The sequence below is a fragment of the Thalassophryne amazonica genome, chromosome 17, assembly GCF_902500255.1.
Source record: "Thalassophryne amazonica chromosome 17, fThaAma1.1, whole genome shotgun sequence".
NCBI classification, from domain to species: Eukaryota; Metazoa; Chordata; class Actinopteri; order Batrachoidiformes; family Batrachoididae; genus Thalassophryne; species Thalassophryne amazonica.
The window spans coordinates 48,268,682-48,294,592 of NC_047119.1; the positions used below are offsets into that span (position 1 = coordinate 48,268,682).

The 25,911-nt window shown below is 43.7% G+C and overlaps 1 protein-coding gene and 1 long non-coding RNA gene across 12 annotated transcripts in view; both read left to right on the top strand.

Moving 5' to 3' along the window:
• vav2 (vav 2 guanine nucleotide exchange factor) overlaps positions 1-25,911 on the top strand; it is a 544,057-nt gene that overhangs the window by 340,497 nt on the left and 177,649 nt on the right. The gene's annotated exons all lie outside the window — the stretch shown is intronic.
• On the top strand, positions 871-17,946 carry LOC117529901. The gene is made up of 4 exons (XR_004566137.1): positions 871-1,095; positions 8,095-8,097; positions 10,976-10,981; positions 17,936-17,946. It is a non-coding gene; the product is annotated as an uncharacterized LOC117529901 (long non-coding RNA).

The following is a 25,911-nucleotide window of genomic DNA, read 5'->3' on the forward strand; positions in this document are numbered from 1 at the left end:
CAACCTCCAGCTGAAATGGATTGACTGAATCACAGAGAAAGAGAGATTAAAAAAGTCACGCAGGTATCCAGTTCACCAACCTTAAAAAAAAAAAAACTTAAAATGGTTAAATTTTACAAGTTAGGGTAAACAAAAAACAAAAAGCCACATCCCATCGCCATTTCAGCAAAATGTCAAGACTTTGGCTGAGCTCCTGACACCAGGAAAGATCCAAAACATGTAAAGGTGTGAAAAAATAAATGATTACCCAGGAAAACAGGGATACACTAAATTTGACAATCTCCGTGATGACGCAGTGACATTGTGCCATTGCTTAGGGAGAACCCTGGACTGTTGATGTTGTTAAAATGCAAAAGTACTTTTTATCCCAAAGCTCGATTAATCGCCAGAATAATCGATAGAATACTCGATTACTAAAATAATCGATAGCTGCAGCCCTAATCTCAGCAAACCTTTGGTTTCTTGCACTGAACACATAGTCCTTCTTTTTCTTGTTTGGTTTTGTAGTATATGAAAGATTGTAATGATTTTTAGCAATGCCACCGGAGTCGTGGGTTCTTGTAGTCTATGGCCTTGGTCTCTGTCTAACTGTGTTTGTTTAAGACCACCTAATTTGATTCTGACCAAATCTGACAGGTACTATGGGAGGTACATGTGGATGGGAGGAAATGACTTTGGTTTGGAACAGAGATTAATATCAAATACATATCTGGCCCATGCTAACATGTTGTAGTAAGTCCCTTCGGCTGCTCTCTTGCTTCCACTCGGGTCGCCACAGCAAATCCGAAATAGATCTGCATGTTGATTCCCCCCCCCCAACAGGGGTGGAGGTCAGGTGGTTAGTGCACTTGGTTTCAGTGCAGTATAAATTACTGAATAAGAGTAAAATACCACACAAACTAGCTTGAACTGACTGTACATGATTTTTTTTATTATTATTATTATTCCTGTCAGTACTGTAGATAGTGTCAACTTGGATTTTACATTGGACTGAGTGAAAATCAATATACCTGTTTTTTTTTTTTTTTTTTAACTGAAAAAGCATCATTTGTAGTGTGGTCTTGAATGGATTTTACCAGGATTTACATGTACATTGTGTTGACTTTGACATTGGCTGACATTGGCTATTTGGTTTCATTATTGACAAATATTCATTTGGAATGTCTGGTCACAATAAATTTTGATACAGTTTATAATGAACTATCATTCATGGCCAAAATTTTAAACAAAAGTATAAATGAGAGCATTTTTAATCACATAAAATTATCTTTTCATCTGCTAAAATTCACAGTAGCTCCTTAAAGTGTGAAAAATTAAAAAAAAAAAAAATTCCCCTTGCTGGGGGGGGGGGGCACTCCCCCACGCACCCTCCCCCTCGCAGTCGCCCACCAGTCTTTTTCCTTCCAGATTGTTCTCATCTCTGTAATAACTGTAACTTCTCCAAAAAATATTAGTCTTGTCAGTGTTGCGTTTTGGTGGCGTACTTCCTTGATCCAAAATACATAAACATACCAAACTGCAAATGTCAGCTGTCCCCAGTTTCTCCATGATCGAAGTTACACGCACACACGCAGAGCTTTTTGTCTTTCCCGCGTTCTGCCATCAAATGGTACCAGCAACAAAACTAACTAAACTGACTAAACCAAATGAACTACAAAAACACAATAAATCAATAACACTAACAACACTGTTAAAAAAGCAGGGGTGGTGGCCAAGTAGTTAATGCTTTTTGTTTCAGTTCAGAAGGTTATAGGTTCAAATCCCACCCCTGCCACATTTCTCCATGTAGTGTGGAGTTGCATGAGGAAGGGCATAAAACTTGTGCCAATTCAACATGCAGATACACCTTGGATTTGCTGTGGCAACCCCAAGTGCAAACAAGGGAGCAGCCGAAGAGACTTACTTACTAACAACACTGTTAAACCAACGTGAACCACAATAACAACATTTAAAACCCCAAAAACCAAACTCCCATGATACATTGCAGCACAATGCCCATTGTTTACTTTGTTGTCCAGTCGGCTGCTCCCATTTTGTTCAGGGTCACCACAGCGGACACAACCAGATCTGCATTGGTATTTGACACAGGTTTTACGCCGGATGCCCTTCCTGACACAACTCCAGTGTAACCTGGAGAAACACACATAGCCGCTGGTGTTCCAAAGAGGTATCCCATCCAAGTATTAACTAGGTCCCGCACTGCTTAGCTTCTGAGATCTGCGGGGATCAGGCTTACACAGAGCAGATTGGCATTGTTTACTGGTTAGCTAAAATTGCAAATTTCTTAAAAAATATCGTGGCGTTTGTCCTTGACCCATAATATATAAGCATACCAAGCGACAAATGTCAGCTCCCCCAGTTTCTGCGTGATTGAAGCCATAAGCAAGCGCGCACACACACACACACACACACACACACACACACACACACACACACACACACACACACACACACACACACACACACACACACAGAGAGAGAGAGAGGCTACTGGGCTATTATAATATAGGTACAGTAAATTATTTCAGACATTTCTTCTTCTCTCCATGTTCTTTATGGATAACTCCAACACAGAACATTTGATTGATCCCTCCCAGAGCCACAATTGGCCACAGTATCACTTGACTAGTTTCTTAACACCAGTGAGAGTGTTGCCAGTTTCGTTTTGGTTCCTGTTAACGTGGTATGGTGCTGAGAAAACAGTACCACGGAGAAGCTGTTAGCCCTCTCTGGCTTTTCAGTAAGAATGTCTTGGGTTCAAAACGCACCAAATGTGTTGTCTAATCTATATGTGAAATTGTCAGGAAGGACATCCAGTGCAAAACCTGTGCCAAATCAACATGATGAAAGGGGCAGAGCTGAAAGAAATAGATTTTAACAAAATAAAAATGACCAAATTCTGCACAATAGATTTATGTAAGTAGAAGCAGTGTACCAGCTGTGTTTTCTGATTTGTGGTGTTTGTTATAATTATTATTAGTAGTAGTCATTGTAGTAGCTCTACTGCTGACTAACTGCTGAGTTTGTGGTTCTATTTCTGCTGCTATCATTGGCTCTGTGCTGCTGTTTCTCATAATTAGTGACGGGTGATTCTGCACCCCCTACTGGCACAGAGTTGCTAAAGGACCAAGCCGTTAAAGATGGCACGCAGTATAAAACACGTAAGCTCACTGGCCTGTTTTTCCGACTGTGTGTCTTGCAGGTTTTGAAGTGTGTTGGCACCCGCCGTTGGGCCTGTTTTTGTTTGTTTCCGTTATTGCAGCCTGAATAAAACCTTCTCTTGTTCTGCTTTATGCGTTCTTTCCAAAGGCCCTCACCACTATAAAGCATCGCCACAGCTCCACTGTCTCCCATTAAAGAACAAAGTTTGAAAGCACACACGGGGCCGTGCCTGCAGTGCTTGGCTGCGTGCCGTGTGTTTTTTCTCAAGAACAAAAATGCCACCAAGTAAGAAAAACAGCCATCACCTCGCCGTGTCTCTACGCGCTTTCTCAGTCAACCTAAACGCATCATGTTGTATGTCCGTCCTGACAGTTCCCATTTCTGGGATGAAGTGGGATCTTCTGTTATCACAAGGCTGTGAAACAAACGAAAGCCACCAGCAGCTTTATCTTTTCCAGTAGGCAGAAAGAGTAAAGAGAAAGAATAAAATTAATTGAAGCAGCTTGTAGCTCAGCGATCTGGAAACTCGTGTGATATTACTTTTATATTTCCTTCCATCTGCTCTCCTTCATATGGTGCTGCCATTGCTTCTTGTCTTGGACTCCCCCCCAACCTTCTCATCAGGTGCATTTGGTCTAATGGACCATTTAATGAAATGAGAAATTTAGACAAATATGGTTTTCTTTGTAATCATGTCCTTGACACTGCAGCTCCTGCATGTCAGCGATTAAAAATAAACTTCTCACTGTTAGTAAAGGCTGTGGAAGAAGAAAATTAAGAAGAAATAATTTTAAAATAATCAAATTGAAATTACATGACCCATACATATCTGTACTTTCTGCATCACAATTTTCAGATAAAAAAATGAAATTCTCAAATCAGCGTTGTCAGTTTTAAATGGAATTTCAGTGTTAAAAATCAAAAATTCAACATTCAAAGAATTGTGAAAATATAATGAAAAGACATACAATTAGACATACAACTCAAAAATTAAATTGCCAAATTGCTACTTAATTTGTAATTGAAACTTAAAATTTAGCTTTTTTTAAATCAAAGTGATGAGACACTAAACTGAGATATCAAAAACTGAGATATCAAAGATTTTAAGTCAAAATTTTGACTTTACTGTTGGGAAAGTGTAGGTACACGGACCCACAACAGGGGGCGCAAATGAACGGACAATGGAGGAAGTCAAATAACAACACTTTACTGTTGTGAATGGGCACAACAAATACAACAGATTACAACAATGGACAAAAAGCCAAATCACAAAAGGTGTCGTGTGGGCAGGCTCGAAGATAGGAGACGTCTGTCCAAAGCAGAACCGGAACCACACAATTTCCTCCGCCACCAGACCCCGGGAATACTGGAGCCGCCAAGTCCCGAATTCCCAGGTGGCCACTGCCTCCGCGTGTCGGACCTGGTACTGCTGGCGAGGAACAAAGAAACAATTAAATGTGGGCGCGTTTGCACCCAGCAATCCGCACGGCAGGAAAACTACCTCCACCTCTTGTTGGAAAAGGAGTCTGTTATACAACGCACAAAAGTCACAAAAGGTTACTGTCACACAGTTAGCTGAGAATGTTACCTTCCAGGTAGAACGATATCTCGGCAAAGAGGTGGAGACGTCGTCCTGCTGATGTACCCCTGCTGATCAGATGATTGGTAACAGCTGTTGCAGGTGATGCGTGACAGCTGTCACCCTGGCTGCTCCTGTGAGGCGGCTGCGCCCTCTGGTGCCTGGAGCCCGCACTCCAGACAGGGCGCCCTCTGGTGGTGGGCTAGCAGTACCTCCTCTTCTGGCGGCCCACACAACAGGACCCCCCCCTCAACGGGTGCCTCCTGGCGCCCGACCAGGCTTGTCTGGGTGGCGGCGGTAGAAATCGGCCAGGAGGGCCGGGTCCAGGATGAAGCTCCTCTTCACCCAGGAGCGTTCTTCGGGACCGTACCCCTCCCAGTCCACCAAATACTGGAAGCCCTGGCCCATCCTACGGACATCCAAAAGCCGGCGTACAGTCCAAGCCGGCTCGCCATCGATTATCCAGGCAGGAGGCGGCGCCGGACCCGGAGTACAGAGGGGTGAGGTGTGATGTGGTTTAACCTGGGACACATGAAACACAGGATGGATCCGCAGTGAGGCCGGAAGCTGAAGCCTCACTGCGGCTGGACTGATGACCTTAAGGATCTTGAATGGGCCGATGTATCGGTCCTGTAGCTTGGGGGAGTCCACTTTGAGGGGAATGTCCTTTGTGGATAACCACACCTCCTGCCCTGGCCGATACGCAGGGGCCGGAGTCCACCGATGGTCTGCATGGGCTTTTGCCCTCGTCCGGGCCTTTAGCAAAGCAGAACGGGCGGCACGCCATACCCGACGGCACTTCCGTAGGTGGGCCTGGACCGAGGGCACACCGACCTCTCCCTCAACCACCGGAAACAACGGGGGCTGATACCCCACACATACCTCAAAAGGGGAGAGGCCGGTGGCTGAAAACACCTGGCTGTTATGGGCATACTCGATCCAGGCCAAATGGGTACTCCAGGCCGCCGGGTGCGCGGCAGTCACGCAGCGCAAGGCCTGTTCCACCTCCTGGTTTACCCGTTCTGCTTGCCCGTTGGTCTGAGGGTGGTACCCGGACGAGAGACTCACCGTGGCCCCCAGTTCCCGGCAGAAGCTCCTCCAGACTTGCGAGGAGAACTGGGGACCGCGATCGGAGACGATGTCTGTTGGAATCCCATGCAGCCGCACGACGTGGTGGACCAGGAGGTCCGCTGTCTCCTGGGCTGTTGGGAGCTTCTGGAGGGCCACGAAGTGGGCCGCCTTGGAGAATCGGTCCACTATCGTGAGGATGGTGGTGTTACCCTGGGACGGCGGGAGGCCCGTGACAAAATCCAGGCCGATGTGGGACCAGGGGCCACGAGGCACAGGCAGCGGCTGGAGTAAACCTGATGCCCTGCGATGGTCAGCCTTGCCCCTGGCGCAGGTGGTGCAGGCCTGGATATAATCCCGGACGTCGGCTTCTAGGGACGCCCACCAGAAGCGCTGCCGGACAACTGCCACGGTTCTTCGCACCCCTGGATGACAGGAGAGCTTGGAGCCGTGACAGAAGTCCAGGACTGCAGCCCTAGCTTCTGGTGGGACGTATAGTTTGTTCTTCGGCCCAGTTCCGGGGTCCGGGCTTCGTGCCAGGGCCTCCCGGACGGTTCTCTCTACGTCCCAGGTGAGGGTGGCCACGACAGTGGACTCCGGGATGATGGGTTCCGGTGGATCCGACAACTCCGCTTTGACTTCATCTTCATGTACCCGGGACAAGGCATCCGATCTCTGGTTCTTGGTCCCGGGACGGTAGGTGATCCGGAAGTCAAAACGGCCGAAGAACAGTGACCAGCGGGCTTGCCTGGGGTTCAGCCGCTTGGCGGTCCTGATATACTTCAGGTTCCGGTGGTCAGTGAAAACCGTGAATGGCACGGACGTTCCCTCCAACAGATGTCTCCACTCTTCAAGAGCCTCTTTCACCGCAAGGAGTTCTCGATTGCCGCCGTGATAGTTCCGTTCGGCCGGGGTCAACCTGCGGGAAAAATAAGCACACGGGTGAAGGACCTTATCGGTCTTCCCGCTCTGGGAAGGCACAGCTCCTATCCCTGAGTCCGAGGCGTCCACTTCAACCACTAACTGGCGACTAGGATCGGGCTGCACCAGAACGGGTGCAGACGAGAAGCGCCGTTTCAACTCCTTGAACGCGGCATCGCAACGATCCGACCAGGTGAAGGGGACTTTTGGTGAGGTCAGTTCTGTCAGGGGGCTAACTACCTGACTGTAGCCCTTAATGAACCTCCTGTAGAAATTTGCAAAGCCGAGGAACTGTTGCAGCTTCCTACGGCTAGTGGGTTGGGGCCAGTCTCTCACCGCCGCAACCTTGGCCGGATCCGGAGCGACGGAGTTGGGGGAGATGATAAACCCCAGGAAGGACAAAGAAGTGCGGTGAAACTCACACTTCTCGCCCTTCACAAACAGCCGGTTCTCCAACAACCGCTGCAGGACCTGACGTACATGCCGGACATGAGTCTCAGGATCCGGAGAAAAGATGAGTATATCGTCTAGATATACGAAGACGAATCGGTGCAGGAAATCCCGCAAGACATCATTAACTAATGCTTGGAACGTCGCGGGGGCGTTTGTGAGACCGAACGGCATGACCAGGTACTCAAAGTGACCTAAGGGGGTGTTAAATGCCGTCTTCCACTCGTCTCCCTTCCGGATCCGAACCAGGTGATACGCATTTCTAAGATCTAGCTTAGTGAATATTTGGGCTCCATGCAGGGGCGTGAATACTGAATCCAACAAGGGCAACGGGTATCGATTACGAACCGTGATTTCGTTCAGCCCCCTATAATCAATGCATGGACGAAGTCCGCCATCTTTTTTACCCACAAAAAAGAAACCTGCACCCATCGGGGAGGTGGAATTCCGGATCAACCCGGCGGCTAAAGAGTCCCGGATGTAGGTCTCCATTGATTCGCGCTCAGGTCGTGAGAGGTTGTACAGCCTGCTGGACGGGAACTCAATGCCTGGAACCAGATCAATGGCACAATCGTGCGGACGGTGGGGGGGAAGGGTGAGCGCCAGATCCTTACTGAACACATCCACCAGGTCATGGTACTCCACCGGCACCGTCCCTAGATTGGGCGGGACTCTGACCTCCTCCTTAGCCTGGGAACCGGGAGGAACAGAGGAACCTAAACATACCCGATGGCAGGTCTCGCTCCACTGAACCACTACCCCAGACGGCCAATCGATCTGGGGATTGTGTTTTAACATCCAAGGGAAACCGAGAATCACACGGGAGGTGGCAGGAGTCACAAAAAACTCGATCTCCTCCCGGTGATTTCCTGACACCACCAGAGTTACTGGTGGTGTCTTATGTGTGATTAAAGGGAGTAGGGAGCCATCTAGTGCCCGCACCTGCACAGGCGAGGTAAGCGCCACCAGAGGGAGCCCTACCTCCCTGGCCCATCTGCTGTCTAACAGATTCCCTTCAGAGCCCGTGTCCACCAGTGCTGGGGCCTTCAGGGTTAAATCCTCATAAAGGATTGTAACTGGGAGTCGTGTGGCAATATGGGTATGTCCCACGTGAATGATTTGACCCACCCCTAACCCAGTTTCTAGGGGCGGGCGTTGGTGTTTTAACCGCTCGGGGCAGTCCCTCACTTGATGCTCTATTGAGCCACAAACAAAGCACGCTCTGCGGGCCAGCCTCCTCTGTCTATCTGGTGCCCTAAATGTGGCCCTGCTCGTGTCCATAGCTTCATCAGCAGGGGGAGCTGTAACCACACGGAGCGTAGGGGCCGTGGAGCGTGGGGAGGGCGGAACTCGGTCGGAACCAGAAGGGAGAGGGACGGCACGTGCCCGGCCACGCCCTTCGTCTCGTTCCCGACGGCATTCTTCTAACCGATTGTCTAATCGTATAACGAGATCAATAAGCCCGTCTAAATCCCGCGGTTCGTCCTTGGCCACCAGGAGCTCCTTCAGGACCAACGACAGTCCCTTTACGAAGGCGGCATGGAGGGCAGTGTTATTCCAGCCAGACCTCGCAGCCGCGATGCGGAAGTCGACTGCATAAACAGCTGCGCTCCGGCGCCCCTGTCTCATTGACAGCAGCATGGCTGAAGCGGTCTCTCCTCTATTTGGGTGATCGAACACTGTTCTGAACTCCCTCACAAACCCATCATATATCAGAAGGAGCCGTGAATTTTGCTCCCAAAGCGCTGTAGCCCAAGCGCGTGCCTTGCCGCGAAGCAGATTAATTACATAAGCTATCTTACTAGCATCAGTCACGTACATGACGGACGTTGTGCGAAGACGAGCGAACACTGCATAAGAAAGTCCGCGCATGTCTCCACACAACCCCCGTACGGCTCTGGAGGGCTTATGTATGCTTCAGGGGAAGGTGGGAGGGGTCGTTGAACGACCTGTGGAACGTCACTGTTGCGCACAGGATCGACAGGAGGGGGAGCCGCAGCAGCGCCCTGAGGGCATGCTTCCACCTGCGCGGCGAGAGCCTCCACCCTGCGGTTAAGGAGTACGTTCTGCTCGGTCATCAGATCCCGCCGAGCCGTAAAAGCGGTGAGGATTCGCTGCAACTCACCAATCATTCCTCCTGCAGACACCTGTGCGCCCTGCTCTTCCATTGGCCGTTCAACAGCCGGTTGACGCCCCACGGGGTCCATGACGTTGGCCGAGATATCCTGTTGGGAAAGTGTAGGTACACGGACCCACAACAGGGGGCGCAAATGAACGGACAATGGAGGAAGTCAAATAACAACACTTTACTGTTGTGAATGGGCACAACAAATACAACAGATTACAACAATGGACAAAAAGCCAAATCACAAAAGGTGTCGTGTGGGCAGGCTCGAAGATAGGAGACGTCTGTCCAAAGCAGAACTGGAACCACACAATTTCCTCCGCCACCAGACCCCGGGAATACTGGAGCCGCCAAGTCCCGAATTCCCAGGTGGCCACTGCCTCCGCGTGTCGGACCTGGTACTGAGAAACAATTAAATGTGGGCGTGTTTGCACCCAGCAATCCGCACGGCAGGGAAACTACCTCCACCTCTTGTTGGAAAAGGAGTCTGTTATACAACGCACAAAAGTCACAAAAGGTTACTGTCACACAGTTAGCTGAGAATGTTACCTTCCAGGTAGAACGATATCTCGGCAAAGAGGTGGAGACGTCGTCCTGCTGATGTACCCCTGCTGATCAGATGATTGGTAACAGCTGTTGCAGGTGATGCGTGACAGCTGTCACCCTGGCTGCTCCTGTGAGGCGGCTGCGCCCTCTGATGCCTGGAGCCCGCACTCCAGACAGGGCGCCCTCTGGTGGTGGGCCAGCAGTACCTCCTCTTCTGGCGGCCCACACAACATTTACTTTTTGCATGCACAGACTCTACGCTGACTGTAGTATTTAAATATAGAATTCCTACACTGTCCAGCAGGTAGCAGCACATCATGGAATGTCTTCCTTTTGATGGAGTCCAGAGCAATGTTGCAAATGACAAACATCTCAGAACATCATTGAACAGTGTTTTGAGTTAGCCGTGTTAGCTAAGTTGCAGTACTGGTAAAAAAAAATTTTTTCGCTAACATCCTCAGCTGCACACTTCTTCCATACTTGAATTACAGTTTTACATTCAATTCTGTAATTTATTTCATTCTGTGTTTGCCAGTATAGTGGACTTTATGCTTCTCACCATGGTTGCTAGCTGAACTTGTTAGCTAGTGCTAATGTGAAGGCTGGCACCACATCCAGCAGGTGGCAGACATGCCAGTGGGATATTACCTAGGCAAAAAAAAAAAAAAAAAAACCTGTTGCATTTTCAGTTGTCATGGTGTATCAAAGTTAACCACCATCTATTGTTTTCATTGTGTTTATGCGCTGTTTGAATCGGATGAGTTACAAGAAGATAGCATTTATTGTTCCTGAGTTATTGTCTAGCTGCAGTGGACCAACTCACTTACTCCTCCACTTATCTAATTTTTTTTTCAAGCAAAGAACAGCTGGTACAGTGTGTGTTCCGTCATTGAGTGAAAACGGGTTTCTCTCTCTCTCTTTCTCTCTCTCTCTCTCAACACTCTTGTGTTCAGTCTTAGCAGTTCTCATTAACCCAGCTTCCAACAGCAATCAGCTGATTCCAGCACTTTGAGCTGTAGCGCAGTACGCCGCTAATCAACACACGACCAATCTGAAAGCTGAACCTGAAGCTCTTGATAAAATGGAACATGGATTTTCACTTAGAGAACCAGATCAGAGATCAGCTGACTGTTGCTTAATTACTGAGAGTGCATTTACACAATGAGGTTCGGCTGAGTAGGGAGCAGCGGGCAACAACAACACTTGTCACATACAATACATAAACCACCTGCTTTTGTGTCTCTTGCATTATTCATTTCACAGCAGCAGGCTTTGTCACAGTTGTGACCTTGGTCCTCCCTGGTGTAGGCCTGAAGGCTCACGTGGGAAGTGTTTTGACCATGGTGTTGGTTCAGGGTCACATGGACATTATTGTCTAACTGGATTCCACTAGAATGCCAGCAATTTGTGTTTGGGGAAAAAACATGAAAGTGCAAATTTGGGCGAGTAACTGTCAAACCATGATAATGGTGTTGGAGAGTCTGAACACAATAGTAACCAGTTCAACCAGTTCAGTTTTTAGTTCCCCAGGGCTATTATTCCACGGGGCGCCTTTCTACTACGAAAGAAAGGAGCTTTGCCCTTGGACAGACACGATCGAGCTGTTCAACTTTGAACAAAAGCTGCAACAAATGCTGCTTCGACTTCAAATTTTTACACGGATAGAGCATTATCAAACAGGTTCCCAGCTGTAGTCACTACAAATACCACGTTTTAAAGAAGGTCAAACATGATCAAAGCTGTTAAGACTGCAAATACCCAGAAGTTACCCAGAAGAAGAAGTTGATAGTACATGGTAACCCAGAAGTTACCATGTACTATCAACTTCTTCTTCTTCTTCTTCTTCCGGCTGCTCCTGTTAGTGGTCACCACAGCAGATCAGTCATTTCCATCTCACCCTGTCCTCTGTATCTTCCTCTGTCACACCAACCACCTGCATGTCCTCCCTCAGCACATCCATAAACCTCCTCTTTGGCCTCCCTCTTCTCCTCCTGCATGGTGGCTCCATCCTCAGCATCCTTCTCTCTATATACCCTGGGTTCCTCCTCTGCAAATGTTCAAAGCAATTGGAATTTCCAGAAAGTTGCCACTGTCTGCCATCTTGAATGCATTGTCTCATATGGATGGTCAATGTTGTTGCTTTATCAACACGATACAGGACAGTGGTTTCACAGAGTGGGACTCACATGCATTAAATGTCCACATGCAGGATTTGCATAAATTAAACATGCAGATGCAGCCAGTCTGGTTGTGAAAATAAAAAACAGGAAACAGAAAAAAACACCTGCGGAGGAGTGTTGTTTCATTCTTTGCACACGATGCCACTGTGCCACTCAATGTGGGCATAGAAAACGATTGTTTGTTGTTAATGTTCAAAAGGTGACAGTTGTACCTTTAATGCTGAAATGGTCAAAATAAGAAAACAGACAAACATGTTTTTTATCTTAGGGCACTCGTTCATGCAGGATTGCATCATCTTTGGCTCAAAAAAAATCATTGTAGTCTTCTAACAAAACACTTTTGTGTTGTTTTTCTTTGTACCGTCTTTTTCTACTCTTCATTCAGAAGTGGATTTGGAGCACTCAAGTAGTGTGTCTGGTCTGGTTTTGTACCGGTGGTTGTAGTTGACAGATTTGTCTGCTGGATTTGTGTCCTCATGGCCAATCGTCTTAAATGGTTTCAGGCACAGTGTTTGTCCTGCATACACTCTGAGTATGATGTTGAAATAAAGAAATCCATTAGGAAATGAAAAGACCTTGGATCCAGGTATCCTACAGTTTTTGCATATTCTTCCATGGACCGTAGCTCTCATGTTTCTGAGCCCATCAACTGCTTATTGGTCAACAAATATGTCAGGGATTTATACAAACCAAAAGCTGTTCAGATAACAGGGGTATTGTGTTACATTTTCTGAATCAGACAAGTGCAAATATTTTGTTGAAAGTTATAAAATTTTGTGTTTTGTTTGTATTGTTCATAGGAGCTTGATTCTACAGACAGCACAGTTGTGCATCTCATGTCTTGTGGCAACACAATTCCCTGTTAGCCTTTTTCAGGACTCTTTGTGATGCTCCTAAAATAGACTATAAGGTGAAAAAATAATTTTTTTAGATGGGTCTGATAGTGGAGAGCAGGTGTATTCACTAAAATGACATCAAGTGGACTTTTTTTTTTTTTTTACTCGTGTTTGTGTGAAAGCACAGATGTTTGGCAATGCAAGCTAACGAAACAGCATTTTGGATCAACATTGATTTTTTTTTTCAGCATCGTACCCCGCCTCGCGCTCTATGACTGCTGGGATAGGCTCCCTCCGCAACCCCGATAGGTTGCCCCCGCAACCCTTAATTGGACTAGGCGGTAGAAGATGAATGAATGAATGAATGAATGAATTTAAAGCATCATAAGATGGCATGTTTTGCTGATTTAAGTCTATGCTTCCACAGTTTTGGAGTATCAAAGTATAGCTTTATTACCTTTCACAACTACTGTATTTTCTGGAGAACAAGTCATTTTTTTTTCTTTTCTTTTTTTTTTTCTTTTTTTTTTTTTGCGAGTTTGAGAGTTCCTGTGGCTTACACTCCACTGCGACTTATATATGGGAAAATTAAGTATTCGTTATTAATAATAACTAGGGATGTCCCGATCAGGTTTTTTTGGCCCCGATCCAATTCCGAGTCATCTGATTTTGAGTATCTGCCGATACCGAGTCCCGATCCGATACTTTAAAAAACTGAATGAACAATGAACAAATGCTAAATATATAATAATTTCATTTTAATTACCTTATTTTATTATTTATCACTTAAACAGTGCACTTGTCCTTGAGGTAGCTTGAACAATCAAGTAACAATCTACCAGACTTAAAAAATGTACAAATTTCCATGTTATTTTATTTGTCTAAAAATAAATGTCAAAGGTTCCTTATGTTAAACAAGAAATTATCTAATCTAATAATTTCTTGGTTTTAATTTATACATCAAAGGTTTTTAAAGAACCATTTATTGATTTAGCTATTTTAATTACAAGTGTTCTAAACTTTTTTAAACAGTAATCAGAAATTTTGAGGTAACAAACAACAACAAAAAACATTTCCAAGGATCTTTCTTCAGACACGTGGATTCTGCACTGATCTGTTTTTTCAAATCCCCGCCTGACTGGAAAATCACTAAGGGCCCTTGGGCAAGGTCTTTAATCCCCTGTTGCTCCCTGTGTGTAGTAAGCGCCTTGTATGGCAGCACCCTGACATCGGGGTGAATGTGAGGCATTGTTGTAAAGCGCTTTGAGCGTCTGATGCAGATGGAAAAGCACTATATAAATGCAGTCCATTTACCATTTGTACAGATCAGTGGTTTCTGCACTTGTCTTCCGTGTTTTGGCCCAACACGTCATTCCTATTGGACAGCGCGAAGCTACATCACAGCTCAGAGCATTGAAAGTTAAAAAGTCAACTTGAAAAGTAAAAGAAAAAAACAAAAAACAAATTACATTTGCATCCTGACAGTCCTCAGTGTCCCTCTGATGCTTCATCAGTGTTCAACAAGTTCAGAGCAGCGCAGTGAACGTGAATGAAGATGGAAGCTCTTTAAGACGTGCTCCTAAATGTGATGAGTGCGCACACCATCTCTTGCTCCGTTTGCAGACAAACGATCACAGGACAATTTGTTTTTTCTTTTTGTTAATCAGATGACAGATCGTCGTCCTGAGGACTTGGTCAGCACCGGGTCCTGCTGCGCACGGAAGGATGACTGAGCAAGAGTTTCGGTGGGAAAGTGTCCATCATCCTCTTGTCATTCCATTGAGGCGTCAGGCTGAGCGCGTAAACACACAAACAGCAGTTCTGCGAAAGAAACTCTGCGCGCGTAATTTCCCCCACCTCTGTCCGGTTGAACTTATGGTTTTTCTTTTGTTCAATTAAAAAAAAAAAAAAAGATTGGGTTGAACTTTGACCGCATCAGCCTGCAGACAAGCGGCAATGCACACTCCTGTCAGAAGTGTCATGTCAAAAGCCGAGCTAAAGCAATGCTTCTGACGCGTCTAAAAAGCACGCATCTCACGCCTCCGACGCTTCCGACGCGTGAAAGGCCCATAATCTGCAATAATGAGCCTGAAATAGCGCTGATCAAAATAATGAGGATAAAATCTATATCGGATTTCTGATCGGGATGCAACGTCCGATTTCGATCAAGTCTGAAACCACGTGATCGAGCCCGATTTCCGATCACGTGATCGGATCGGGACATCCATAATAATAACAGTAAGAACTGTTTGCATAGCTCTTTCCTAGGAATCAATACACAAAGTAAACAAACCTCCAATAGTAAAAGTATACTATATCAGTGCACAAAATTCCTACATTATAGATTTGGTGAAAAAAAATAGACTCAGTGGTTTTATTGTAATGTTTCCAACACTGTGGGTCAACATTTCATGTCCATTCAGTGTTTCTGTGGCCAATTGCAATCAGTATGTTGTCCGTCACATTTATTTGTCAAACTTAATTGTTTTTTGGAATTTTGCCTCTGGGGAAATGCTGTTTTAAAAGTGTGTTCCACATTTTTTTTGAAAATTCAGTAATTATTTTACACGTTCTCTCTCTCTCTCTCCATATATATATATATATGTATGTGTGAGTATGTGTGTGTAATTTATTTGAGAGTTTCAGTACGACACTTGCACACACAGCGGAACAGATCTGTCAGCGTCTGGCACTAAACAAGTGGGTTATTTGTGATGAAATCAGACATTTGTGGATGTAATATTGGACGTGTGCTTGTGCATCTGCCCACCTCCTTTTCAGGTAGAATTTTGTGTCTGTATGGTATCTGTTTTCTCTTTCTCTCTCTCTCTCTCTCTCTCCTCTTTTTTTTTTTTTGAGAGGTGTGACTTACGTATGCTTTGTAAAATACAATAGATTTGTCACCAGAATTATTTAGAAACTGCTTTAAAAAACTTTAGGCATGACTCGCTGCAGAAAACATAAAGTTATTTGAAGCATGTCACTTTGGCTGCTAGAGGAGTTTAACCCAATAGAAGTGCAGAGTCGGGGAAGTGAGATATGACCAAGACTACATCATTTGGTTTATTGCTTTCTGACAGATGAATGGAGTCAAATAACCTCATTTAAGGCCATCGAAGGTTTTCCAGAAAGGGGCCAACTCTCTTTGGTGATGAAGTATATTCCATTAACTGAGCATTTTGGTCCCTTCTTTAATGGCCTTTGCTGGTGCCGCTGTCTTTGGATTTTGGCTGCGAGCGTGGCCTGAAATGAGCAACAGAGAACGTGGAAGTTCAAGGAAGTCGGCCGCCGTGGGATGAAAGGTTTACATGACTTACATAAGAAAAAATAACCAAGAAACAGGCTTCCTCTTTGTGAACATTTGGAGGCATTATTTTTCTTTGTGTCTTTGGGACACCCAGACGGTTTGGTTTTGGCAGTGCCCCCATATGGCTGAGTTTTGAGAATGTTGGTTGGCTTTTGTTTAAGACATTCCTGCAATCAAGAAAAATCCATTCGAATTCCATTGATTTGATGACCATTAGGTGTTTTTAAAGAATGTTTTGGCTCTTGTAGAAGGTATTGTTGTCTGTCTCTTTGTTGCTGAGACTTGACAGGATGTTACTGAAAAAGAAAATGACCTAAGAGCAGTCAAGCTGTAATGATTACGTGACTGTCCTCATTCTGCTGAGTCCTGCTGGCATTATGATGAGGAGCCTGTTTTAGCAATAAAATCAGACATGTGAAATGCATAGCGTACTTTCCCCGAGCCCAGCCACTGACATTTTAATGGACTTTCCATTTTCTAAACTCTTTTTGAAGTCCCTCTGCTGCCATTGTGGAGAAAAGACAATGTCAGCGACCAGGATGTAAACCTACCTTTCTCTTCACATTTCTGTTAAGAAAGAGGAAAGACAAAGATGTTTTCTTCTGTTTGGAACAGAAGTGGCTGTAGGGTTAACTGGGACCTCTTTGCCTCAGAGGGACACTTTCTTGCATTTTCAGTCAAAAACGTGAGGTCCGCGCTCATGGAGCACAAACCTCCGCCAACACTAGTTTCCAATTCCACAAATTTTCACCTTGGAAAAATTTTCAAGGTCAAAGTCCTGTTAAAAGTAGCTTTTCATAGCTAAAACATAATACAAAAAAAAGGGCTTTTCAATGTTAAAATCAATATCCGCTAAATCCACAATATGGATCAGATGTGGATCAAACGTAGTCTATTCATTGAGAGTGCCAGTTTACACCTCACTGTCATGAATGAGAGTGATTCAGTCACGTTTGATTGAGATAAAATTCAAATGTACAAAATGTAATGTAAATGTTAGTCTTATTGAATGACTTTGACAGGACTAACAGACAGACAAACATACAGCCCCTGGCAAAAATTATGGAATCACCGACCTCGGAGGATGTTCATTCAGTTGTTTAATTTTGTAGAAAAAAAAGTAGATCACAGACATGACACAAAACTAAAGTCATTTCAAATGGCAACTTTCTGGCTTTAAGAAACACTATAAGAAATCAGGAAAAATAATTGTGGCAGTCAGTAACGGTTACTTTTTAGACCAAGCAGAGGGAAAAAAAATATGGAATCACTCAATTCTGAGGAAAAAATTATGGAATCATGGAAACAAAAGAACCTCCAACACATCACTAGTATTTTGTTGCACCACCTCTGGCTTTTATAACAGCTTGCAGTCTCTGAGGCATGGACTTATTGAGTGACAAACAGTACTCTTCATCAATCTGGCTCCAACCTTCTCTGATTGCTGTTGCCAGATCAGCTTTGCAGGTTGGAGCCTTGTCATGGACCATTTTCTCAACTTCCACCAAGATTTGCAATTGGATTAAGATCCGGACTATTTGCAGGCCATGCCATTAACCCTATGTGTCTTTTGCAAGGAATGTTTTCACAGTTTTTGCTCTATGGCAAGATGCATTATCATCTTGAAAAATGATTTCATCATCCCCAAACATCCTTTCAATTGATGGGATAAGAAAAGTGTCCAAAATATCAATGTAAACTTGTGCATTTACTGATGATGTAATGACAGCCATCTCCCCAGTGCCTTTACCTGACATGCAGCCCCATATCATCAATGACTGTGGAAATTTACATGTTCTCTTCAGGCAGTCATCTTTATAAATCTCATTGGAACAGCACCAAACAAAAGTTCCAGCATCAATCACCTTGCCCAATGCAGATTCGAGATTCATCACTGAATATGACTTTCATCCAGTCATCCACAGTCCACGATTGCTTTTCCTTAGCCCATTGTAACCTTGTTTTTTCTGTTAGGTGTTAATAATGGCTTTCGTTTAGCTTTTCTGTATGTAAATCCCATTTCCTTAGGCGGTTTCTTACAGTTCGGTCACAGACATTGACTCCAGTTTCCTCCCATTCGTTCCTCATTTGTTTTGTTGTGCATTTTTGATTTTTGAGACATATTGCTTTAAGTTTTCTGTCTTGACGCTTTGATGTCTTCCTTGGTCTACCAATTTGTTTGCCTTTAACAACCTTCCCATGTTGTTTGTATTTGGTCCAGAGTTTAGACACAGCTGACTGTGAACAACCAACATCTTTTGCAACATTGCGTGATGATTTACCCTCTTTAAGAGTTTGATAATCCTCTCCTTTGTTTCAATTGACATCTCTCGTGTTGGAGCCATGATTCATGTCAGTCCACTTGGTGCAACAGCTCTCCAAGGTGTGATCACTCCTTTTTAGATGCAGTCTAACGAGCAGATCTGATTTGATGCAGGTGTTAGTTTGGGGATGAAAATTTACAGGGTGATTCCATAATTTATTCCTCAGAATTGAGTGAGTCCATATTTTTTTCCCTCTGCTTGGTCTAAAAAAGTAACCATTACTGACTGCCACAATTATTTTTCCTGATTTCTTATAGTGTTTCTTAAAGCCAGAAAGTTGCCATTTAAAATGACTTTAATTTTGTGTCATGTCTGTGATCTGCTTTTTTTCTACAAAATTAAACAACTGAATGAACATCCTCCGAGGCCCGTGATTCCATAATTTTTGCCAGGGGTTGTATAAATGAAAGGTCAGTGGTACACTGACTTTATAGGGGAGGTAATGGTCTAGTGGTTAAACGTTAGTGTGTAAAAGCCGCTTTGAGCATCTGATACAGATGGAAAAGCACTATATAAATGCAGTCCAGTTACTGACAAGTCCTTTTGAAAAGTCTGTTTTGGTCTCTTTGCTGTATTACATTTGGTTTTAGCACCAGGTGGATTCTGCTCACATTCCATATACTAAGTCTGTTAGAAAAGTATCCAACCTTTTTATTTTTTGTAAAAACCTGATGGATTTGAATCACGTGTGCTTGCATGAGCCAGCCATGCATGAACTTTTTCACGCCTGTCAATTGCGTCAGTTGCTGGCAAGCAGTATTTGTGTGAGGATGTGTGTTAGTGCTCTTGGCGGATTTTCATTGCAAAGAAAATGGCAGAATGACTGCAGCAGCGCTACTGCATCAAATTTTGCCAGAAACTGGGCGACAGCCAGGTGGACACCATTCAGAAGATTCAGACAGCTTTCGGTGACGAGGCTATGGGCATCACACAGATTAAGGAGCAGTACAACCGATTTAAAGACGGCTGCACAACGGTGGAGATCGAGCCACGCTCCGGTCGGCCATCAACATGCTGAAATGACCAGGTCATTTCCAAAGTGAACGCTGTGGTGATGCGGGACCGTCATGTGACTATGCGAGAAATTGCGGAAGAGGTGGACATCAGCACTTTTTCGGTACATTCCACTGTGATAGAAGATTTGGCCACGAAAAGAGTGGTGGTGAAATTTGTGCTGAAGCTGCTGACAGCGGAGCAAAAGCAACTTCGTGTTGAAGTCTCACAGGACATGCTGGACTCCGAAAAACGATGCCCACCTCTTCCACAATTTCTCGGATAGTCACACAACTGAAAAACCACCGAAAGTCGTCTGAATCTTCCGAATGGTTTCCACCTGGCTGTCGCCCACTTTCTGGCAAAATTTGATTCAGTAGCGCTCCAGTCGTTATGCCATTTTCCTTGCAATGAAAATCCGCCGAGAGCAGTACACACGTCCTCACACAAATACTGCTTGCCAGCAACTGACACAATCGACAGGCATGAAAAAATTCACGCATGCGCATGAAGGTTCAAGGTTGGCTCATGCAAGCACACGTGATTCAAATCCATCAGGTTTTTGCAAAAATAAAAAGGACGGATACTTTTCTAACAGACCTCGTATAAATCCTATATCCTTCATATAAAAATAAACAAACAGACAAACATATAAACAAAACTGAATTTTGTTGCAACAGATTTTTGGTGATATGTGACTAAATGTAGTGCATTTGTGGCATTCATGGCTTGCCATACACAAAGGCAGTAATTTGTCACGTTTTTCCTCCTTCCTCTGCTGTCATTTAAAAAGTTTTTTCAGACAGTCCATGCGGTGAATACATCATCATGGATCAGATATGTTTGACAGAAAAGTCCACAAATCTTCACAACACAGAGTCAGATAAAATGAGCTGCAATTCATGGAGCAAATTCTCTGAGGGGAGCAGGGTGCTCCATCTGGAGCCAAAGCGCAGCAGAGCGCATGTGGAGTAGAGCGCCTGTAGCAGGAGACAACCTGAACAGTTGCTGAAAACAGCTTCTCACAGCAGAGTGATGCTCATCACTTGTTCTTCTGCTTATTTCTTTTGATATTGTAGTTACGACTGGCAGACTGTTTCGGTTTTTCCTGGCGGCCCACCACCAAACCAGACAAGTTTTTTTCCTGAACAGAAGGCTGACGTACGACGAGGAAATGCAAATGACAATAAATAAACTTCATAAATATTGGCAAAGAAATAAAAATAAATTAGTTTGTCAAACGACTTTGACAAGACTAACAAACAAGCCAAAAGACAGACCAGCAGAGTTGTGAAAATTTTGGGCGAAAACATAACCTGCTTATGCTCTCATGTAAAACAGAATATGCTTATTTAAGGTCTGGTTCTTTCTCTGCCCCTGACCAAGGTAGCGTCACTACATCTGGAGTTGGTCTCCTAACGAAGGACACCAAAGCCAAAACGAAACAAGAAATCTTGACTTACGTTGACTTTTGGAGACATCGTTTAACCTTCGTCGAGCTTTGTTTCTGTAGCTGGAGCTTCGTCACAATTTTCAAACTGTTGAAACATGAAAGAATCCTGACGACAACCTCAATTAGACCGTATTTCATTTTACTTCCTGTCTTGACGGTTCCTCATCGTTGCGTAGTTCCCATACAGTCAGTGTTCCGTTTGTCTTCCAACTTTGTCCAACCTCCAGCCTCTCTCTCTCTCTCTCTCTTTCTCTCTCTCTCTCTCTCTCTCTCTCTCTCTCTCTCTCTCTCTAGCCTCTCAGCGTCTCTGGCTGCAACATGCGTATTCGCACTCACGTTGTCAAGACAACACAGCTGCAGGTGGCTGTGGACAGCACCGACTCGCTGCAGAAATGATCACACGCTAGTGCTTCATTTTGATTTAGTTTTAATACGTCAGGGTCGCTTCATTTTTCTTTTGTTAGTTCAGTTTCATTTCGGCAATTTGTGACTTTGGGCTTTTTTCCTTCGTTCAGCTAACGTTGTGTGCCGTGTGACTGGGCCTTAACTGTTATTGTAACTAGGGATCCTGTCCTTAGGGTGAACTGATTTCTGTCTCAAGGTGTTAACAGGTTTAAAGTAACTGGGATTTTGTGCTGTCTGAAGATCCTCTGTAGTTTTTCCCCTACTCCTGCTAAATAAGGGAGAGACAATCCTCTATGAGACAGAGTGTGACAGTGGATCCTGTAAAGAGACATTCACCCTCATAGGATCCCATGAACAAACAAAGTCGGAACTGTAACACGTCTGTAATTTGACGGTGATTTTTGGGGAATGAAGGTGTACCCACTCTGTTTTCTTGCATGAAATGTGACATGAATAATGGAGAACTCTTTTGGGGTCTGAAACACCATGACGCATAAACAGGGAATGTTTTCATTTTGTGACTTGCCAGATTAAAAGCACTATAACTACTGAGGTTAAACTGATACGCTGTGTAACTTCAATCCAGAAATTGAGTTTGGGTTTTGTCATAATCCATAGATCTGTCTTTTACCGCCTGCAGACTGCCACTTGCTGGATGTTTTGTGTATTTTGGATGGATGATGGAAATTAGGAACAGGGATGATTGAACCTGTGGGTGTTTGGGTTGGGTGGGGGGCGTGAGGTGAAATTTTTTTTTTTTTTTTTTGCATAACCCAGTGACAACAATAATGACAAATGCTTTTATTTACTTTAGTCAATAATTGTTTTTTGCAGTTAGTTTACATATTTATCAACATCACAAATGTGGATCCAAGGAGTGGACATGTTGTATCCTGAATTAGCATTTTAAAACATATATAAGTTGAAATAAAATCAGGTTTTCTTCTAATATTTTAGTATTATTTTCCCCTTATTTCTGAGCCTGAGAATTTTTAAATATGATGCCAAGACATTTTACTGAAAAGTTAAAAGGTTTTCTGTCTGTTGGTACACAGTAAATTTTCCATCACATGTTCGGGATTAATGAGATTTTACTTTTGAGTATGACATTTATAAGCAGCCTGAGGTCATAAAGGGACACACATGAATTTAAAGGTGTGTTGTAAAGTTTCTCACTGGAGCACTTTATCCGCTTGGTTAATTACAAAGTGCATTCTTTTCATCTTTTTTCCTCCTCTTTTATTGGCGAGTTTGTGCCCTGCAGTCTTGCTGGAAAACGTGCGCGGTGTCACCGTCATGCTTGTGGTTTGTTGGTAGAATACAAGGTGCAAACATTACGGGGGCGTGCTCTTCAAAGTGTAGTTCCACGGTGCCACATGTAGTCCAAAACTCCGCAGGGATTCATGGGTTTTACACAGCTGAACGTGAAACATCTGTCACAGGATTTCACCGCGAGTCCCAGCTGGGAACTTTTAGTCTTTTCTCTCATTGAGCAAGTAAACAGCAAAGTAAACTGTTATTTGTGCAGTCCAATAAAACTGTAAGCTTGGTGAACTTAAACTTGTATTTGAAGAAACATATTTTTTAAAACCTAATGTGGTTACTTCAAAGGTGTTGATATTGGTGGGGGGCAGCTCTGGACATGTTATTTTCTAATTTTTAAACATTTTGCTCTTATCTCTGCTAAGGTGCTTACGTTGTTTCCACCCGTGTCTGATTGGAATCAGGATTATGCAAAAATCAATTAACTGATTTTAAACAAGCATGGTAGAAGCATGGGGCACAGGCAAGTATTAAAGGCCTTTCACGCTCATTGATTGATGATTTGCTTGCGTTGAACAAGGCAAGTGGGTGGAGATTTCTACGTCACTACCTGGCTTTTCAAAGTCCCGGTGAACAGGCAGCACAATCTGCATCTTGGATTCATGCCAGGAAAAAGCTAAACCGCCTGCTAAACAGTCATTGACTGTTCGGAGTGACACTGAGCCAAGGGGGGACCGATCAGACCACGACCCCGGCAGAGCGATACGCTGGAGCCGGTACTATCGAGCAGACCCACTCAATCCGAAATCCTTCACTTTTGGATACACACACACAATTTGAGCAACAGAGCCTCTGCAAATTTGTCTGAGGTGACAATAAAAAGTGATGTAATGCACCACTGAAGATTTATCCTTTAGTTTAGGCTTTAGCCTTTAGCTGCAAAATCAGTCAGGCTGAGTGAACATTTTATATTTGTAAATTGTTTGATCTATTTTTATTTTTACCAAATAAAGCCACACAGTTTTTAAATTGATACTGCTGTGACAAACAAGAAAAGTCTCAACTTTAAGTCAGATTTTTTAGTTAGATTTTTTTTTAACTGTTTTGTGTTTCTTTATATTTTAAGAAACATATTTCTTCACTTGTCCCACATTATGAACATGTCAACATTTGCTGTGCAGAGAACCTTATGAATCCAGATGCACTTCAAAAACTTTCAGTGATGGAGCTGAACACCAAAACCTGAAATCCAGTATATAGGAAGAAGCGAACCTCTCTGCTCTTCAGAGTGTGAGGAAGTGTGTCCAAAAACTCCATCAAGAGGTTGAAGATGTGGAGGAGACCTTCCTCTGGTTAAATGTCCTGAGAGTCCAGCTCACCTGTTGTGTGTGAAAACCAACACTTGCTGCTACGCTTCTAAATAAAACAAAGGCTCTGTAAAGAGCAACTATTTTATTATTTGAAAAAGCTGTTTCCTTTTATATGAGCAAGCACCGCACAGCAGCACGAAGCTTGCTCATGGTACAGGGAGTCCCAAACAGGGAGTGCCAAATTTTGAGTCCACAGTGAAATGTCAAATGTCAAACATTTCCTGGATCGACACTTCCTGGATCGACCTGACTTGTTTGAAGAAAACTGGCAATAAAACTGATTATTATTTACAAGTATTATCAAGTTTTAGAGATTTCAGTTTGAGTTTGAGGCAGATAATTTTAGAATTTTATTCTTTATATTTTTTGTATTTCTTGTATTTGAAATGGCATAAACAAATTAAAATGTGTGAAATACCCAGTCTTTCAATACTTTTGGAGGGCACTGTATCCTAACCTTATGATGAGTACAAAATGACTGTGGTATTATTACTGTTTTGTTTATTAATGTTAATTTTCTCTGTTGCTGCACTTGTGTGACATCATAGTCATATCGTATATCATACATTGATATGACAATATTGAGATACGCTAATTTGGCCATATGTACAGCCCTACTGTCAACTGACAGGCATGTGAGAGGCAAATAAAGAAAAAATGCTTAAAAAGGTGGGTGGTGTGGGGAGAGGCGGAGCTCCCCCAGAACCTGAAAGGTTTTAGCCATGTTAATGCTCCCCTGAACATTTACTCAAAAAAAAGGTCTGAAGGACATAAATGACATGGTGAGATGCTGAAGAACTTTGCTTGTTTATGTCTGCGACATATACATATTATTTAACATTAAATGAATGAATAATTATTTTCATGAAGTCAAAGTTCAGTCAATAAGATACTTGAACAGGTAGATGAAGCCCTGCCCCTATTGTACACAATTTCAAAGCAGTTACAATCACGAGAAGAGTCAAATTTATATTTTATTAATTACTCTGTCCTAATTATAATAAAAGCAGTCACATAGTCAATGAGGATGTAATTAAATGTTGAAATGACTAAAATTTAAAAATGATTTCATCATGAGGTTTATGTCACATTGAGAAATCTTATTTAACAGGCATACTGCAGTCATTGTTACATCATGTTCTGTTGTGTTTACAATAATATTTATATTTATTTATGGTGTCTTTTTTCCTGGTTGAAATGCAGATATGAATGAATTAATCTACCAGACTTAGAAATGTACACATTACTTTTCACTGAGTTTTTTCTGGATGTGGACATGTTCTGTCTCTGGCAGTCAGTCTGTGAGCAGGACTTTTATGGACTTTATTTAAACACATCTGTGAGAGAATTTAAGAGTTAGGAGCTGGAACTCCAGTCATGCTGCAATCAGCATTCTTTTCCATGCTCTTTTTGAGTGTGTAGTTTTACTGCATTGTGTACGTGGTATAAAACAATCCTACATGATTTATATTTCGGGAACAATGGAACACAGCAGGAATCATAAATTGGCATCGGGTAATGTGCTATTGTGAGGCTGTGGCTTTCAGTCACATTGAGTACAGTCGCATTGCCCTGACTTGAGCTGAAACCACTTCCTTTCTGTGTCGTGTGCTCGACACAGAAAAAATTAAACGTTCATTTTTTGCATCTGATTCACTTCGTCCTTTGCGTCACTTGCGCTGTTGTGGCTTTGAGCTACATCGTCTCGGCACTGGGTTGCTTCCATGTGGCATTGTCTTGACGCCGTACGACGCAACTCGAAGTGGTCCTGGTGTGAAAAAGACAGGACATGTCCACATCCAGTAAAAAGTCCGGACATCTCAAGTCCACTCATGGACGATTCGTTCGTGCGCGCACATGTAAACAATTAAAAGAGAAAAACGCTGGCAGTTCCTCGTTCTCCCCCTCAAACTCTCTCATCATGTTAAA